Source organism: Notamacropus eugenii, chromosome 3, assembly GCF_028372415.1.
Source record: "Notamacropus eugenii isolate mMacEug1 chromosome 3, mMacEug1.pri_v2, whole genome shotgun sequence".
Lineage (NCBI taxonomy): Eukaryota > Metazoa > Chordata > Mammalia > Diprotodontia > Macropodidae > Notamacropus > Notamacropus eugenii.
The window spans coordinates 301,192,795-301,209,804 of NC_092874.1; the positions used below are offsets into that span (position 1 = coordinate 301,192,795).

Below are 17,010 nucleotides of genomic sequence, written 5' to 3' on the forward strand. Positions count from 1 at the left end.
CCCTTCGCAAGGTGCAGAAGGCGGAAGACAGGCAATCACAAGGACATGGGATGCAGAAGGACCCTTTCCCCCAGGGCTATCCCCACCAGACACCAGCAAACAGCTTCTCCAACTCCAGGTAAGGCAATGCTGACTTGCTGCCCAAGCTGCTTAGCGAGTGTTAAAGCAGATAAGTGAAAGAAACGACAAAGAATGCGAATTAGGGGGGAGAAGCCTAAACAAATCCGAGGTCAAAGGGTGTTTACAGGTAAGGAGAAGGAGCAGAGCCTGACTTACTCAAGACACTTGAGTTTCACTGGTGTTCAAATCCTGCCTCAAACGCTAACTGGAGTCACTTGCCTTCCATCTGCCTCAGTTTCCTGGGCTGTAAAGTGGGGAATAATAATAACCTCCCTACCTTTGTTGTAAAAATCAAGAGATAGTAACTGTAAATCGCTTAGCATGGCGCCTAGCACACAGTGGGTGGTACAGGTGTCACAGGATCTTTGGGCACAACAGCAACCTTATGTACTACAAAACATGATCCCTGTTGGACAAATGAGGGAACACCCGGACTCCAGAGGTGTTGCGCTGCCTGCCTCTAAGTGTTTCCCAATACGAAGCCCAAAGGGCCAATGGTGACTCCACAGAGTCCAACCTGGATTCACCAGGGCCAGCTGGGCAGAGCGGCCCGAAGTGGGGCCGGCCTTGCCCCTAGCTGCTCACCTACAACTCGGGTTTAGACCTCTCCCCTCAGGAGAGCTCCTCAATGATCCCCCCCGACCCCCCCCCCCCAGCACTGCCCTGGCTGGAGGCACAAAGGCTGAACCAGGACTGGCCTCTCCATCCCTGCCCCGTGACCTTGGCAGAGTCACTTAGCTCCTCTGGGGGGGCTCCGAGGGGCAGAGGGGGACCAGGGCGATCCCGTGACCGTACAAACGAGCGCACGTGCTCGGGGCTGGGCGGGCCCGCACACAGTAGGCGCTTAGGGGCGCGCGAGCAGGGTCTCCCGGGGGGCCTCCCGCCCGCCCGGTGTAAACACGGCCCCGGGACCCCGACGCAGCCACGTGCTCCGCTAGTACACACGGCCCCCTCCCCCGGGGGAGGGGCTCGGGGCTGCCCAGCCCAGGAAGTGAGCGGCCCGGCCGGGGGCAGGGCCCGGCCCGCCGCACATGGTTCGGGCCTCCCCCCTCCCCCGACCCGATCCGGCGGGGGCCGCGGGGGCGCGCGGGGCGGGCCGGCGCGCCGGGCCGGGCGGGGCAGGGCGGGGCCGCGGTTACCTGGGCGCTGGCTCCGGGCTCGAGGCCGCGCCCCCTCCCCTCCCCCCGCTCCCCTCCCCCCGCCCGCCCGTCCGGCCCCCTCCCCTCCCCCTCACTCACTCGCTCCCTCCCTCACGGGCTCGCTCGCGACTCGCTCCTCGCTCGCAGGCCGGCGTGCTCGGGCCCGGCTCCCCTCCCCGGGCCGGGGCTCAGCGCGGGGCCCCCCGGCCGCAGGGGCAGGGGCTGAGGCCGCCGCGCTCCTCGGCCCCGGCGCGGCTCCGCTCGGGGCTGCTTCTCTCCATTCTCCCAAACACACAGGAAATAACAGAGGAGCACGTGACGCCGCCCCGCCAATCAGGGGCCGCCTGGGCAGCGGCGCGCGGGCGCGCGGGAGGCGGGGGGAGGCGGGGGGAGCGTGAGGGGAGGGAGGAGGAGGAGGAGGGCATTGGGGGAGGGGAGGAACCAGCAAGGGCAGGGGCCAGACCCCCGCGAACGTGAAGGCCCCTCTCCCTGGGGGGCCCTGTGCACGTGGGGGCTGCCCCTGGGGGCAGAGGGACCAAGGCTGGCAGGAGGAGTGGGAGGGAGCTCTCCCCAGCCCCGGGGCCCCTCCAGCCCCGTCCCCCCTAGGCACCCAGGGCCCCAGACAGCCCGGGAGCTGGGAGCCCCCTGGGAGCCCCCAGCCCCACCTGGTTGGGCCTGGCCGGGGCATGCCTCAGTTTCCTCCCCTGTAAAGTGAGGGGCCTGGGGATGATTCCTGACCAGGAGACAAAACGGTCTCTCCCAAACTCGGGGCCCATGGCTGAGGGGTCTAAGCTCCTGGGGCAGATCCCCCCAAGGGGGCCTCAGGCCGGTCCCGGTCCAGTTCTTCACGTGGGAAGGAGGCCTGAACTTAAGGGTTAACGATTTTGATACCTCCTTCAGCAGGGTGGGCTGCCTCTCTAACCCTCCATATTTCACTGTATGCATTTAAAAACATGATTCTGGGTAACTGGGCCCCGAGGGACCCCTCCCAAGACCGCTGTCACTGTCCCCAGTGGAGAGATGGGAAACTCAGGGTTTAGCTCTGTGCCCTTGGGCGCTAACGCCCGGTGTTCCCTGGGGCCTCAATTTCCCCATCAGTAAAATGGAAACCAATGGGGTTCAGCTAGCTGGCCCCTGTGCTCCTTCAGGGGTTAGATCAGAAGAAACACATTTCTCCTTTTCTGATGATTTTTTTAAAAATGAAAATTCCATGACATGGTTGTTAAAATGAAAATATTAAAATTCTCTCCTTTGCCAGAGGCAGGGGAGGGGGCTGATGGGGAAGGGGAGGGTTAGGGTAGAGGCATTTGGTTTCTAGAGATGGACCGGCCCCTCTCTTCCTCTACAAAAGAAACGCTACAGATGCCCCCGGGCTTCCAGGGAGAGCCAGCTCAAGTGCCACCCCTCCCTACCCCCAGGCCTCTGCCCAAGCGGCCAGGAGGAGGCAGGTTAGGCCGAGGAGCACAGGGCAATTAGAGATCTGAGGAGGGAAAGTACACACCCACCTAGTGAATTCCCCAGGAACGCTGGGAGAGCTTGACTGTGTAGGGAATCCTATCCCAGGCTCCTCTCCCTCTCCCCAAAGCAAACTGACAGGAGACTTGGCTGGGGCACCAGCTCCGGGAGGGAATTTCATTTGCAGATTCCCAAGCGTCCAAGTCAGCCCCAGGAAAAGAGAGACCTTGTGGGGTTTTCAAAGCCAGCAGAAGGGCCTCGAAGGGGAGGACCTCATTAGCTGTGTGCAATCCTGAGCACAATCTCTCTGAGCCTCAGTTTCCCCAGCTGTCTAGGGGGGATAATGTTACAGGACCCACCTCCATAAGAGATTTCAAAATGAAGGCTTAGGAAAAGGAGGTCCTGGGGTCCTCCACAGTCCTGGGAGCTTTTAAGGATCCAGGATGTGAACCTGGGTCTCTTAAATTCAGGTCCAACACTCTGCATCTCAACTCAATGAATTGTGGGGGTGGGGGTGGGGGTGGGGGTAGCCACAGTAAGGTAAGTAAGTAAGTGAAAAGTGGAGTTTTGGATCAGATACAGATCATAGGAATATAAAGAAATGTAAGGACCCCGAGGGCACAGATTTTCACCTATGATTCCATGCTCTTTGTCTCTTCTAAAAACCCCAACAGTGGCCAGGGCAACGTCCTGAGCTTGCCCTCTCGGACCCTCCAAGGGCAAGGTCCACTTTTAGCCCCTCCCCCCTCGGCTTTCTGGCCTCCCTTTGCAAAGACAAGTCTTCCTGGATCTGTGCTCAGCACAGTGCCAGGCACACAGGAGACACCCCAAAGCTTCGTGTGTCTCTTTCTCCCCTGCAAGGGTGCTGAGTACACCCTAGACAGGCTTCCCCACACCAGGCAGCTCTAGTCTTCCCATACACATGCCATTGCTGAGGCATGGAAGGCACCATGGACATCCTCAGCATGGGCAGAAGGAAGCCATGCAGAAGCAGTTCTTAAATGCTCAGTATGCCCTGAGGGTAGCTGCTAGGGGGCACCAGGCCTGTAGTCAGGAAGACTCAAACCTCCAAGTTCAAATCCAGCCTTGGGCATTCACTAGCTGTGTGACCCTGGACAAGTCACTTCACCCTGTTTGCCTCAGTTTCCTCACTTGTAAAATGAGCTGGAGAAGGAAATGACAAATCACTGCAGTATCTCTGCCAAGAAAACCCCAAAGGGAGTCACAGAAATTAAGTGGAAAAAACAAACAAAAAATAAAATGACTAAACGACACCATTTACTGAAGCTGGTTTAGAACAGAACTAGAAGGCTGTCCATCGGGAACCCCTCCTTTTATAGAGGAGGCGAATGACTTGCCCAGGATCCCACGGCTAGTACACGTCCGAGCCAGGCATGGTTCAAGGCAATCTTACCAACATTCTGTTCTCTACCCCAGGCCCCAAAGAGCAGGGAGCACAAGGCTTACAAGGCTTCCGTTTGCTAGCTTGCACTGGACCAGGGCTGGCCTCCCTTTTTGAATCCAGAGCATTTCAAAGGAGGAAAATTGAAGAGTGAAAGCTCATAAACGTGTCTTTAAGGCTTGAAGGAGGCAGCAAGGACTCTTCTCCCCATTTTACGGATGAGGAAATAGAGGCAGAGGCAAAGAGATTTGCCAGCCATGTGAACCAGGGCTCAGGTTTTCCTGGACTGCAGAGGTCAGCGTGGGTCAATCAGTCCCAAGATCATGCTGAGGAGGGTCAGAGGACGGAGGTGAGACTCACCCAGGGAGCCCTGATAGCTGCCCTTCAGTACATGAAGGGATGCCCCAGGCTGCAGGGATCAGCCTTGCTCTGCTGGGATGTACAGGGCAGAACCAGGAGAGAGAAAAGGAGTTGAACTGAGGCCTGTGACCAGGATCAGAGGAATGGGCCACCTCTGCAGCCCTTGGAGGGCCTTTGGTGCAGGAGATTCTGGGAGGACTAGCTTGGCCCAGCTCCGCTCATGGGAGCCTTTAGCTCCATAAAATTGCATTCCCTTCCCAGAGCGCTGGGGACCCTGCACAACTGCCCAGTTCTCCTTTCACTATAAATGCCTCTGTCCTCTTCCAGGAACCAGAGCAAAATGGGGATTAGACATGGAGACTTTTTTAACTTCAGGTCATTGCCTATACTTCCAGCTGTCATACTGATGGATGGCCTGCCCTGGCCCTACTTGGAAGATGTTTAGTGGGGAGGGTACTACTGTCTGGCAGTACAGGGGCTCAGGCTCCCTGCTCCTCTCCTCTCTCTCTCTCTCTCTCTCTCTCTCTCTCTCTCTGTCTCACACCTACCCCTCCCACTGCCCCCCTTCCATCTTCACTTTTCTCATTCTCATTCACCTGTCAATGTTCTCTCTGTCCCCTGCTCCAGGGGCCTCCCCTTCCCAATTTGGAGCATTGAGACCTCTAGGACAAGGGCTTCTTAATTTTTGTGTGTCATGGACACCCTCCCCCCACCCCAATCCCCCTCCCTCTGGTAAAGTCCTTCTCAGAACCATGGTTTCAAATGTGAAAATTAAAAAACAAGGATTTCTAAGGAGACATATTGTGGCCCTTTCAAAGGCATCAGGGACTCCTGGGAGCCCTTCCTCCCAACCCCCCAGCTGCCAGCCTCTTCACTGCTGTTTATTGATCAACTCACATGCCACTCTCCACATACAGCCCCTAATACTGCCCCTGGACGTTTGGGCAAGTGTGACAGATGAGAGTAAGGCCGGGAGAAAGGCGGCAGCTTTTCCAAGGACACACATCAGCAAGTGTCCAGGGCAGGATGCAAAGCTGGGAGGGACCCCCCAGCTCTGCTGCCCCTCCCACCATGTCACACTGCCTCCCTTGAAGTCTGATAACCTCAGAACCAGCCTTTCCCCATAGGGTACTTTGCAGGCCCCAGGCTGCTTCAGCCTTACCAGTGTCCCATACAATAAGGAGGGCAAGAGTTAGGAGTTGGCACTAGAAGGTCCAGACTCAAGTCTCTCTAGCCTGGGGCCTCGTAAGGGTCATTTCCCTCTCTCTGCCTCAATTTCCCCTCTGTAAAATGAATGCTCTGGGCTGGGTGGTGCCAGAAGCCCCTTGTAGCTCTGCTTCTCCTGGAAGCACCCCCATTTTACAGATGGATAAACTCAGGGCCAAAGGTGAAAGGCCTTGGCTTTGCTCTGCCATCCCATCACTGGCCATGCTCATCCCTGAAACAGGACATGCTGACAGCAAGGAAGGAAGGAAGGCCAAGCCTCTGGAACTTCCTGACTGGGGCTGGCATGGAGGGGAGGGGTTCTTAGATGAAGGAGTCTAGATTCTGTTTCTTTGGGCTCTCCTTATGCAGAGCCAAAGCTGGGCTCTGAGTTTCAGATCACACAATCAGATCTATTCATCCTGCCCATTCTACAGAGGAAGAAACTAAGACCCAAAGGAGCAAGGTGACTTTCAGACAACACATAGGATCATATGTCTAAGGCAGGAGAAGACCTCAGAGTCCTCTCTTCACTTTACAGATGGGGAAACTGAGGTTCAGAGGGGTCAAGGGACTTGCCCAAAGTCACCAATCCCCATCCTCTGACACCCTCCCAGATGGGAGGGCCCTTAGAACAGGGAATGGCAGACCAACATCCTTTGTCAAAAGTGGCAACCAGCATGCAGATTCTTAAGATGGGTCCTCCTCCAGGGAGCCCTGGGAGATTTCAGTCACAGCTCAGGAGGCAAATGCCAGCTCATGACTTTTGTTAACTCCAAGGTAGGATTCTTATACCTCTTCTTCCCCAGAACAGTTTTCCCTCAAAGAAGGGGTTCCAACATCCCCAAGTGACTTCCAAAGACTTGACTTAAAATTGGGAGACAGAAAGGGATGGGTTTAAACCCCACCCCTGATGCTTGCTAGCTGGGCCTCACTTCATTGTCTCTAAGATAGGAAGGTTAGACTAGAGGCCTCTGAAATCTCTTCCACCTCCCTAAGGTCCTTGGGTTGGTCACTTTCTCTCCCTGGGTCTCAGTTTCCCCATCTATAAAACAAGAGCATTAGCTCTGATGGTCCTAGAGGTCCTCTACCTCTCTGACCTATGGTAACAATAAGCTGAAATCTGCCTTCTGGACCACTCCCCCCAATTCACTGCCTCTGGGGCCAGGCACAAAGAGGCTGCTCTCCCTTCCCACTTGGCTCCTCAGTCACTGAGGGATCTCACATTCTTCTCTCTCACACCCCAGTTCCTTCCCCCAGGCTTCACACAGCCTAGTCACCAGTCTGGTAGGGGCTCCAAGAGAGCCTCATCCAAACCCCTACAGGGGAGGAGAAGGAGGCCCTAGTTTACACAGCTAGAGACATCCTCACGCCAAGAGTCAAAGAGGGCTCCCTATCTGAATGTGCTCTTTACCCCTGGTCGGTCCCCTCCCACACCAAAGACCAACTCTCCAGACCTAAGCGGTGATAAAAACACGGCTGGAGCTGCCCCAGGAGCCAGGTCTGGGGGGTTTTAAGGGTTAAGCCACTTGTTCCAGACCTGCCCATCAGTCCTCCATTCATATAACCCACTGGGCTCAATTCCTCTTCCTGGTCTCATCCGGGATGGCCAGACCTTGGCACAGGCCAGCGTAGTGAGTGACTGCACAGAAGAAGCCTGCACTGCCCCTTCCCAGTGTGGGACTCACTTCCTTCCTTGGGCCTGTTTCCTTCTCTGTAAAGTCACAGAACTGGACAGCTGGACAGAGTCCCAGGAGGCAAAAACAATTACAATAATTGAAACTGAGCAGCCCAGCCCAGAAGGGACCACAGACAGGTTCTGACTGAGGGGGCCAGACCACTATCAGGCCGCTCAAGAGAGCTGAGGATGACGGCACCCTCCTGCCCCCCCTCATAGCTGCCCCCAGATGGAGGAGGGGAGCCTCCTGAACTAGAATCCCATCAACCAGCCCACCTACAAGCAGGCCTCCCAGAAGGGGGTACCCCATCCCCCCATGCCCCTTCACTATGAGGAGTCTTGGCCAGCCTCGGTCCTGCATCTGTCCTCTGGCGCCACGTAGACCCTAGCCTCCCTCTCCAGGGCCTGAGGACCACTATCAGGTACCCCACCCCCACCCCAGTGCTCCCAGTCTTTCCTTCCTCACTTCCTTGAGGCCCACTACCATCTAAATAAGCCCCCAACAGAGCCCATCCCAAACTGGCACTTCCAAGTTGGTCCTCCAACTGTCCTCTCCTTACTCTTATAATGAGTTGGCTGGAAATTACTGTTGGCTTCTCCGATGACACTGCTGACTCATGCTCAAGCCAATAAGCACATATTAATCCCTAACTGTGTACTGGGAACTCCATCTGCTAAGTGCTAGGGTAGGAATACAAGCCAAAACAAAGTCAGCGCCTGCCCACAAGGGCTCACATCTGATAGAGAAAAAGCCCCCAGGAGAGGCCAGGCCTTGAGCCCAAGGTCCTCTGGTATGCCCTAAGACACCTTGGAAGCCCCTGGTCCCTGAGGGAGGACACAGCTAGAGAAAAAGGGTGGGATTCTCAGAGGCAGACTGAGGCTCAGTGTTGGGAGGTGTAGGGGCTACCCAATCAGACTAGGGGGAGGAGCAGGGAGAGAACCTGGACAGGGGAGCCCAAAAGACCTGGCTCAAATCTTGGGGTGTGACCTTGGGCCAAACACATCCCTCTGAGGCTCAAGTTTTTTTGTAACAAAAGGAAGCTAGATTTGATGTTCTTTGGCAAGGTCCCAAGTCTCTGTGGGCCTCAGTTTCCTCATCTGTAAAATGAGGATGTGGTATGGACTCAAACACATTTAAGGTGTCTTTGGCATCTAAATCTATTATCCCGGAGGGGGGCTCTGGGCCCCCATAGAGCTCCTGGGGCAGCTTTTGTGGGGTAACTGAATCTGGAGGGGTGTCAAAAAATCCCCCTGGAATCCAATCCCACCTCGGCCTAGCAGGCTCTGTCTGGGGCTATCAAGCTGAGCTGGATCCCTTCCCCACCCTGGGCCTCAGTCTCTCCCTCTGAAAAACCGGACAACTAAGCTCTGCTCCATTTGCTGTCCACCACTGGTTGGAGGAAGTCTCTTCAGCAACATTAAATCAGAGGCTGCCTTAATGGTTCCAGGTGCCCAGGACTGAGAGGTGTGCATGTGTGTGTGTGTGTGTATGTTACTGTGTTTTGTATGTTATGTGTGTTGATGTGCATATATGTGCTGCATGTGACTGTTAATATGTATGTGTGTATAGGATGCATGAGTGAATGTGTGTGTGGATGTGTGTATTCTGTATGAGTGTGAATGTGCATTGTTAATGTATGTAGATGTTATACGTGTGTATTATGTGTGTATGTACCATGTGTATGTACCGTGTGTGTGTGAATGTGAATGTGGGGGGATGTGGGTTAATATGTATATTGTGTACCTATGTGTTGTGTATGTGTGTGAATGTGTATGTGTTAATGTGTGTAAATGTTATGTGTGAGTGTGCGTATGTGTGTGTGCTGGCTCCTGGGCCTGCCTCCTTTGCCCTCCAAGGCACCAAAGATGAAAGGGACCCAGGCAGGCTCTTGGGGGAGAGCAGAGGCTGAGCTCTGTAAAAAGGGCCCACGTCCCTGGCTCCCAGTGCTGGGTCTAACCACTGCTCTGCTCTCCAGGGTAGCAGGAGCCAGGGACCATCCTAGCCTGGCTGCCACCTTGCCGGCAGTCATCAGCCCTGCTCCTGCTGGGCTCTGGGGGCAGGAGTCCCCCCGCCCGGAGCTTGTGAGCCACACTCCAGACAAGTGCCACATGCCAGGGAATCCAGAAAGGAGCGACGCGAATGAGTAAGATGCAGGGTTTCCTGAGCTTGGAACCTCTCCATGGAGGGGTCGGCCAGATGGGGATTCCGGGGTGAGGGAAGAAGGCGGTGGAGCCGCCAGAGGATGTAAACACTCAGAGCAGGAGGCGCTTTCTCTGGGAGGTGGGGAGGTGGGCTGAGAGGATGCCTGGTATAAGGGGGGGCTTCCCTCTGGCCAGGCCGGACAAGTTCAAAGTGTCTGGGCTTGTTCTGCATGGAGACTTTGGCTGTGAACCAGCAATTCTAACCCTGATTCCTCAGGAAGAGGAGATGAATTGGGCTGGGGGTGGAGGGGTGGGGGATCTGTCTTTGTTACCACCAGGCATCATCAACCATTACAGAATCCCAGAATCAGAGTTGGGGGGGGGGGCATTTGAGGAGGTTCAGGGCTACAGAGAGGGTGACCTGGAGGAGGGAGCTGGGGGGGGGGTAGCAGCTGGGGACCCCCAGGACCAGACTCGCCAAGGGTTCTGTGGATCACCATTGGAACAGGACTACTGCTGAGGTGCAGGCTGGGGTTGGCCGCCCCCAAGACCTCCTTGGGTCCTGATCCGGTAAAGGGTGAGCTGCCTGGGCTGGGAGGAGAGGGGATGGGCAGGTCAGGGCTGAGGGCCTCTGGCAGAGCAAGAGGGGAGGAGGAATCCACCGCCCAAGCCTGCCTGCCCGCCTGCCTGCCTGTCTTCATCATTTCACTGTAAAAATAAATGATAGAAGCCCAAACCAGACTGAGGAGGGAGGGCAGCCCCAGCACCTTCTCCCACCGGCCACCTCCCCAGGGAAGCGCAGCCAGGGGTGCTTTGTCCCAGGTCCCCCGATTGTTCCACGGCTCGGTTGGTTCCCCCTCCCCAATTTGCACTGAGCGCAAACAGAGACAACACAATGTCATCCATCCTTCCTTGTCATTCTCTCCTCTCCTTCCCTCCTCCCACCTACAGACACACACACAGTCTAATGCAAAATGAAGGCTCTCTCCACAGGCTGAATGAACACAGCCCTCGGTCTAAGCCTTAATTGTTGGCAGCTTTCCCTTCCTCACTCCATTTGGATCACAGATCAGGAAACTCTCAGCATCCCACCCCCAGCCCCTTCTTGGTCCCAAATCGTCCCTGATAAATACCCCCCAGCAATATAGGGGCAGAAAAGGCTGCTGGGAGGGGGGAGCAGGAGAGGAAGACGCAGACCCTCCTTCCCCTCCCTCCACACACTTAGCAATTTTGTATCTGCCTGAAACCACACTGTATTGTACTGTCTTCTGACAGAAAAAATTAAAAGGAGAGCCTGGCTGCCGCCACCACCACCACCACCTCCACTGCCTGGGAACCTGACCCCAGGCCCTGCCCTTGGTACTCCTGACACACAGATGGGCAGGACGGTGGGACACCAAAACCGAGACCCCAGCCCATCTCTCCTCCTGTCCTGGGCACTACTGTGAACCTGAGCCCGCCCCTGTCCATGTCCCTGCCTGTGCCCGCCTCCCTTGCACTGCCCCCCTTTATTTCAACGAGCCAGGCGGCAGCTGGGGCCTTTGAAAGGGGACGAGAAAGAAGGGGACAGAGGGGAGAGAGGAGTCAGCACTGCCAGCCTGGCCCAGAGCCAGCTGTGTCCCTGGCCCCTGCCCCCAACCTGGCCCAGGGGGCTGCCCAGTGGCAGTGGCCCAAGGGGCCATCTGTGCCCTCCCGCCGGCAGCTACTGGGAGGATTGTTTTTTACACAAGAGAAAACTTTGAGAAAGGCAGCATCCATAAAACAAGCCGTTTACCTTGCTGGCAGCATCCTGCCCAGCCCCTCTGGCCCGGGCCCCTCCGGATCTCAATCTAGCGCTGTGGGGGAGGGGGGCCTCCTGTCTCAGCCTACTCTCTGCTCCTCCTGCCCGAGTCTGCAAGTGAAGTCACAAGGCCCCGTCCGTGACATCACACCTGGCTGCCCAGCCGGACCCGTCACAGGCTGGAGCAGCCGGAGGACCGGCTGAGAGATGCGGGAAGCTCTGGTGCGGGCCCCGTCTGCCGGCGAGCACGCGGTGGGAAGCGGAACATGGGGAATGGCAGGCTTAGGAAGCTGCTGGGGAGGAAGAGGAACGTGTGCGTGTGTGCGTGTGTGTGTGCGCGTGTGGACGCGTGTGAGCCCTGTGTGAACATGCTAAGGGAGGGGGGGAGAACAGAGAACAAGTGGTTGGCATCTCCGCAGAACCGCTCCCTGTCCAGGGAGCCTTTGAGGAGCCCTGGGGCAGGGGACAGCGCTGGGAGGGGGGCAAGGTGCTGGAGACCCAGGTCACATCCAGCCCTCTGGGGGCCCACCCTCTGGCCCCATGGGTCAGGTCACGGTTGTCAAAGCTGCCCCTGGACTGAATTCTGCCTTTGACCACCTCCTCCTTTGCTGAGTAATTTCTGGTGGTAGGCTGCCCTTCCCAGGCCTCAGTTTCTTCCTCTGTAAAAAGGGGCCTTGAAGGTTCTCTCTTGCTCTGCAGTCAGTGGTTTCTGTGGAGCAGAGCCAGCACAGCCACCCGGGATTCACTTGACCACCACAGCTGGGGTACCTTCCAAAGTCTGATTCAGGTCTCACACACATCTGGGAAGGTGCAGAGCCAGATCCTGCAGTGCCATGTCCAGAACTCTGCCCACTAAGCCCTGCTACTCCACCTCTGCCCACAGTAAGAGGGCTTGTGGTACTATGGCACACACAGGACCTGGGGTTAGGAGAGACCTAGGTTCCAATCCAGCCTCAGACACTTCCTAGCTGTGTGACCCTGGCCAAGTCACTGAACCTCTGCATGCTTCAGTTTCCACCTCTGTGAAATGGGGATAAAGCCTTAACCTACAAGGTTATTCTAAGGATGGCCAACCTTAAGATGTCATAGAAATATCAGGTGTGATCATTAGGTTACAGTCACTCTCAGGGCCTCTGTACTGGACCATTAAAGGTCTTTTCAAATGAGCTGTGTTCCATGGTGCCATGGACAGTCCAGGAGAGAGGCAAGGTGGCCCAGAGAAGAGCCATGGAGGACATAGGTGACCCAGGGGTGCCTGGGCCGGAGTCTATCCTTGTCTCCAGAGAATGTGGAGGAGCAGGAGACCTGGCTCCTCAGCACACATGAGCTCCTGGGATGCACCCACTCCTCTCCACCCTTCCTCTCATTAGTAAGACATCTGCTAGCAGGCCCTAAGGGAAATAGAAAACTTAATAAGACTTCATAGTCCCTGCCCTCAAGTAGCTTAAAAACTGATTAAAGACATTCATCAAGGTATACAATGTCAGAGCTGGGAGGGTCCTGAGCACAGAGGATGTCAGAGGTGGAAGGAAGCTTAGAACAGGGGATGTCAGGGCTGGGCGAGGCCTTAGAACATAGAATGAAAGAGCTGGGCAGGGCCTCCTGTGTCTCCCCCAGACTCTCACACAAATATGCAACTGGCTTAAAGACAAGGCCAGGTGTTATCATTCTGGAGACAAGTCCTAATCCCTCTCCACGGTTGGAGCACTTTAAGGCCCACAAAGCCTTTTCAGTCCAGGCATGATATGAGGTCAAGTGTATAAAAATTATTATCCCCATCCTGCACATTAGAAAACCAAGGCCAGGAGCTGAGTGTTGGAGAGCTCAAGGGGTAGGGCCCATGGCCAGCCTTCTGTCTTCTCCCTCCTGGGGCACCAGGGCCCTTCCAGGGGTGTGTGGGAGGAAATGTAATGGAGATGCTGGTAGCAAGATCCTGGCCCAGGGCTCCCCAAGGCCTCTGAAAGACCTCGTCAACTGACCCAGATGGCCTGGGAGACCTGCGGAGTTGGCCTCTGCCAGGAAGTGGGGGCCTTCTGCAGTGGCAGGGAGAACCCCCAGAACCACAGCTTCCGGGTCTGCAGAGGACGGTACAAATCTCCTTTGATGACCCCCATGGGGGAGCTGCTCTTGTTTTACAGATGGGGAAACTGAGGTTAAGGAAGGGGAATGACTTGCCCAGAGTCACATAGCTAATAAGTTTCTGAGACAGAATTCAAATTCAGGTCTTCCTGATTCCAAATCCAACCCTTCTATCCATTGCCCCAGATGCCATCAGGTCCTGAGACCCTCACAAGGAAAGCTTCCATTCCCAAAGGGGTTATGTACATTCTCTCATCTGATCCCCATTAAGAAGTCCCTGATCACTCCATTTTACAGATGAGCAAACTAAGGCTCTGAGAGAAGTGGATTTTTGCCCAGGGTCATGGCTAGTGATCGTCTAAGGCAGGATTTGAATCTAACTCTTTCAGACTCCAGTCCCCACCGCACCATCTGTTGCCACACACCACCTGCCTCTCCATCCCCTTGGATTGGAGAGATGGCCTAGGTCATCAAGCTGTGCCCTGACCACCCTGCCTGGCCATGGAAGCCTCCTCTAGGAAACTGCCCCCATTGCTCTTTCCTGGACTCCTACGGGACCTAGACTCTCCTAATTACAGGGTTCTCAGGCTAGACTGGAAGCCTCCCTGAGGGCAAGGACCATGTGCCGCTTTCTGGTAACCCCTGGAAGGCCTGGAGGTGGGGACCAGACTAAGGGTCTATACCTTAACTCACTGTTATACTGGCAGCACTGTGGATGTCAGCAAGGCCAGGCCCCAGGAGGCTTTTCCAGGTTACCCGGCACACACATGTGCGCACACACTCTCTCTCTCTCTTTCTCTCTCTCTCCCTCACCCTCTTTCCTTTTCTCTCTCCCCTCTCTTTCTCTCTTCTCTCTCTCTACCTCCTCTCTCTTTTCTTCCTCTCTCTGTCTTCCCTCTCTCTCTCTGACAGCATCAGCATCCATGGGTTTCATACTATCCATGACGATGACTCCTGGCCAGGCTCTGACCACCCAGCACTGCAGCCTCTTTTCACCATGTCCCAGTGGCCCTGACCATAATCACCACCATGATGCCCCATCTCCCACCTCCATGCCTTTGCATAAGGATTTCTTCCCTCCTCTCTTTGCCTCTCCCCAAGAGCTCTCCCTCCACCCCTTGCTGGAAATGACCTGCTCAATTTGCCTGACGGACTATGAGCTCTCTGAAGGCACGGTCTGCCTCTGTATCCTCAGCATCTAGCATACAGCAGCCTGGCACATAGTAGGTCTGAATGAAAGCTTGTCAAATTGAAATAAAGTGAGTGGCATGAGCGGCCATTGTTTCAAGTGCTTGGGGGTGAGGAGGAGGGGGAGCAGGGGGAGCAAGGGAGGATGACGGTGGAGGCCAGGCCAGGTCAGACCCCATGGAGAGAGCTCTCCTCACTAGCCTAGGAACCAGGATGGAAAAAGAGTGAGCTCATTTCCATTTCTAAGTGCAGGGAATGGGCTGAGTAAATCAGAGGCTCAGGGGCCTGCAAAGATTCCTGAGCACAAGGTTTTTAAACAGTCTTTCCGGCTTAAAAGAAAAAAAATCAAGGGGAGCTAAAACCACAAAGGGAAAGACTCTTAAAAAAACCCAAAGTTGACCGTGGTAAAATGTTTCAGTTAGCCCAGGGCTGGTACAAAGACACCAGGCCTTCCCATGCCTCTGGCACCTTCCCCAAAAAGCCAGGCCAGGCCCTGAACTCTGGTTCTCTGAGCCTCAGTTTCTTCCTGCATCCAAGGAGGGGGCTGGATGACAGGCCCTCGGAAGTCTCTCCAGGTCCCAGATCCAGGGCCCTACATGGGACCCTGCCCCTCGTTGGGCTTGTGCAGAGTCCCTGAGAACACCCCTGGTCTAAGCCTAGGAACCTCACTCCCTCCTCCCCCAGCCCTTGGTCTCTTTCTGTTCTCCCCTCCTAGTTTTAGCTATACACCACAGTCACCTAGCAGGTCCTGAGCACTTACAGCATGCCAGACTCCAGGCTAAGCCCAGGGATAGATCCAAGGCTGGAAGATTGTTCCTACCCCTCCCTTTACAGAGGAAGAAATGGGGACCCTAGGAGGGAAAGGGACTGGACCAAGGTCCTACAATGACCCTGGGTGTCAGTTCTCAATCCTCTTACCCGATGCCTGACGGCTCGGTACTGCATGGTGCCAGCTCTGCAGCCTGGGCTTGGGTGAGGATGCCAGTGTGTGCCCAGTGTGTGCCCTTCCCTCCCCTCTTCTGCCCAAGGTGGCCCCTAGTCTGCTGCCTGTGAATTCTTGCCCATCCTGGAAGAAAGAAAATTCAGTCTTGTAATCTGTGCCTAACACTGTGCTACAAAGCCCCAGGTGTCTCTGCTCCCAAGGGGCTTCCATACTCCAGAAGTGCCACCTTTTTCAGGAAGCCTTCCTTGCTTCCTGAGAGCTCATGGGAATGACCTTCCCATCCGGATCTCCCACAGCCCTGGGAACAGCAGGCCCTGTTGGGGGGACCAGGCCTCGGGGTCTCTGCAAACAGCAGGCATTCAGTCAACATCTGCTGCTACACATAGCAAGCACTTTAGCAATGAAGGAAGGAGACAGCAAGGTTTGCTGGAAATAGAGTTTGAAGTCAGAGGTCCGGGCTCTGCTCACAGACGGACTGTGTGATCTGGGCTCATCTGTAAAATGAGGGGGTTGGATTGATGCCCTCAGAGGGTCTTCCTGCCAGCTGGAGAGCTCACTACCTGTCTGACCTTGGGTCTCAGCTGACTCGTGCCTACGAGGAGGAGGTAAGAATTAGGCCCCTATGATCCCCCTGGGGTCAGCAATCAAAGTCCAGCAGGAGGAGAGGCAGAAAGGCCAGGCCCCCCAGCCCTCTCCCCCGAATCACTCTGGCCCAAGCCTGGGACCTGCCCCTGCCCCCAGGATCCTTCCTTTTCCCAAGCCTTTCTCCCATTCCAAACATGCCACAGAATCTCGGGACCCCGGAGGCTGCTACTTAGAGGCAGATTAATCACAGTGAATTCTCCATCCAGATCCAGCACGCCGGCCGAGCTCCCACGGCTAATAGCGGTAATATTCTCCTCAGCGTGTGCAGGATGCTGGGGCGATGCGCCAGGAATGCTAATGCTCTACCACTGGCTCACGCATGAGCCTGTGCCCAGCCTGGGGACCAGCCCAAGACACCTGAGGGAGAGGGAGGCCCAAGAGCTCGTGCAGAGGCCGGCTGGACCCAGGAGATGGGTGCATCTGGGAATCCTCCATGGGGGCTGGCAGCCCACGGGCAGTGCCAGGCGGGCTAGCAAGGCTAGGCTCAAACAGAAGGGGCCCTGGCTTCCCTGCCTGGCCTGGCCCCCCAGCCTCTGACCCCATGTTCCAGCCTAGGCCCCAGAGCAGCTGGCTTCCTCAAGGACAGACAGACAAGCACACAGGCCAGAAGGACGTCCGTCGGGGTGTTCTTTGAAGTGATCCAAATAAGACAGGCATTAATTCCTTTCAACACAAGTGATCTTTGAAGGAACAGCCAATTAGGGACCAACTAAACCTCACCAAAAAAATGGCTTTCATCTCCTTCAAATAGAAAATGGTCCACAGGGAGGCAGAGGGTGCTGAGAGAAGCAGCATCTTTGTCCCGACCAATCCTCGGATCGGCCCTTCCTTCCTCTTAACTCCCCTGGATACCCCCCTAAGCGGGCCCCTCATTAC

The 17,010-nt window shown here is 55.9% G+C and overlaps 1 protein-coding gene across 3 annotated transcripts in view; it reads right to left on the bottom strand.

Moving 5' to 3' along the window:
* TCF20 (transcription factor 20) overlaps positions 1–17,010 on the bottom strand; it is a 182,833-nt gene that overhangs the window by 102,635 nt on the left and 63,188 nt on the right. Inside the window, exon 1 of one of the 3 annotated variants that reach the window (XM_072596318.1) lies at positions 11,274–11,327. The exons of 1 other annotated variant lie outside the window; for it this stretch is intronic. The gene's annotated coding sequence lies outside the window, so the exon portion shown is untranslated. Of the gene's footprint in view, positions 1–1,358; positions 1,542–11,273; positions 11,328–17,010 lie in introns of those variants that run through there. One more of the 3 variants, XM_072596315.1, reaches the window with a different exon arrangement.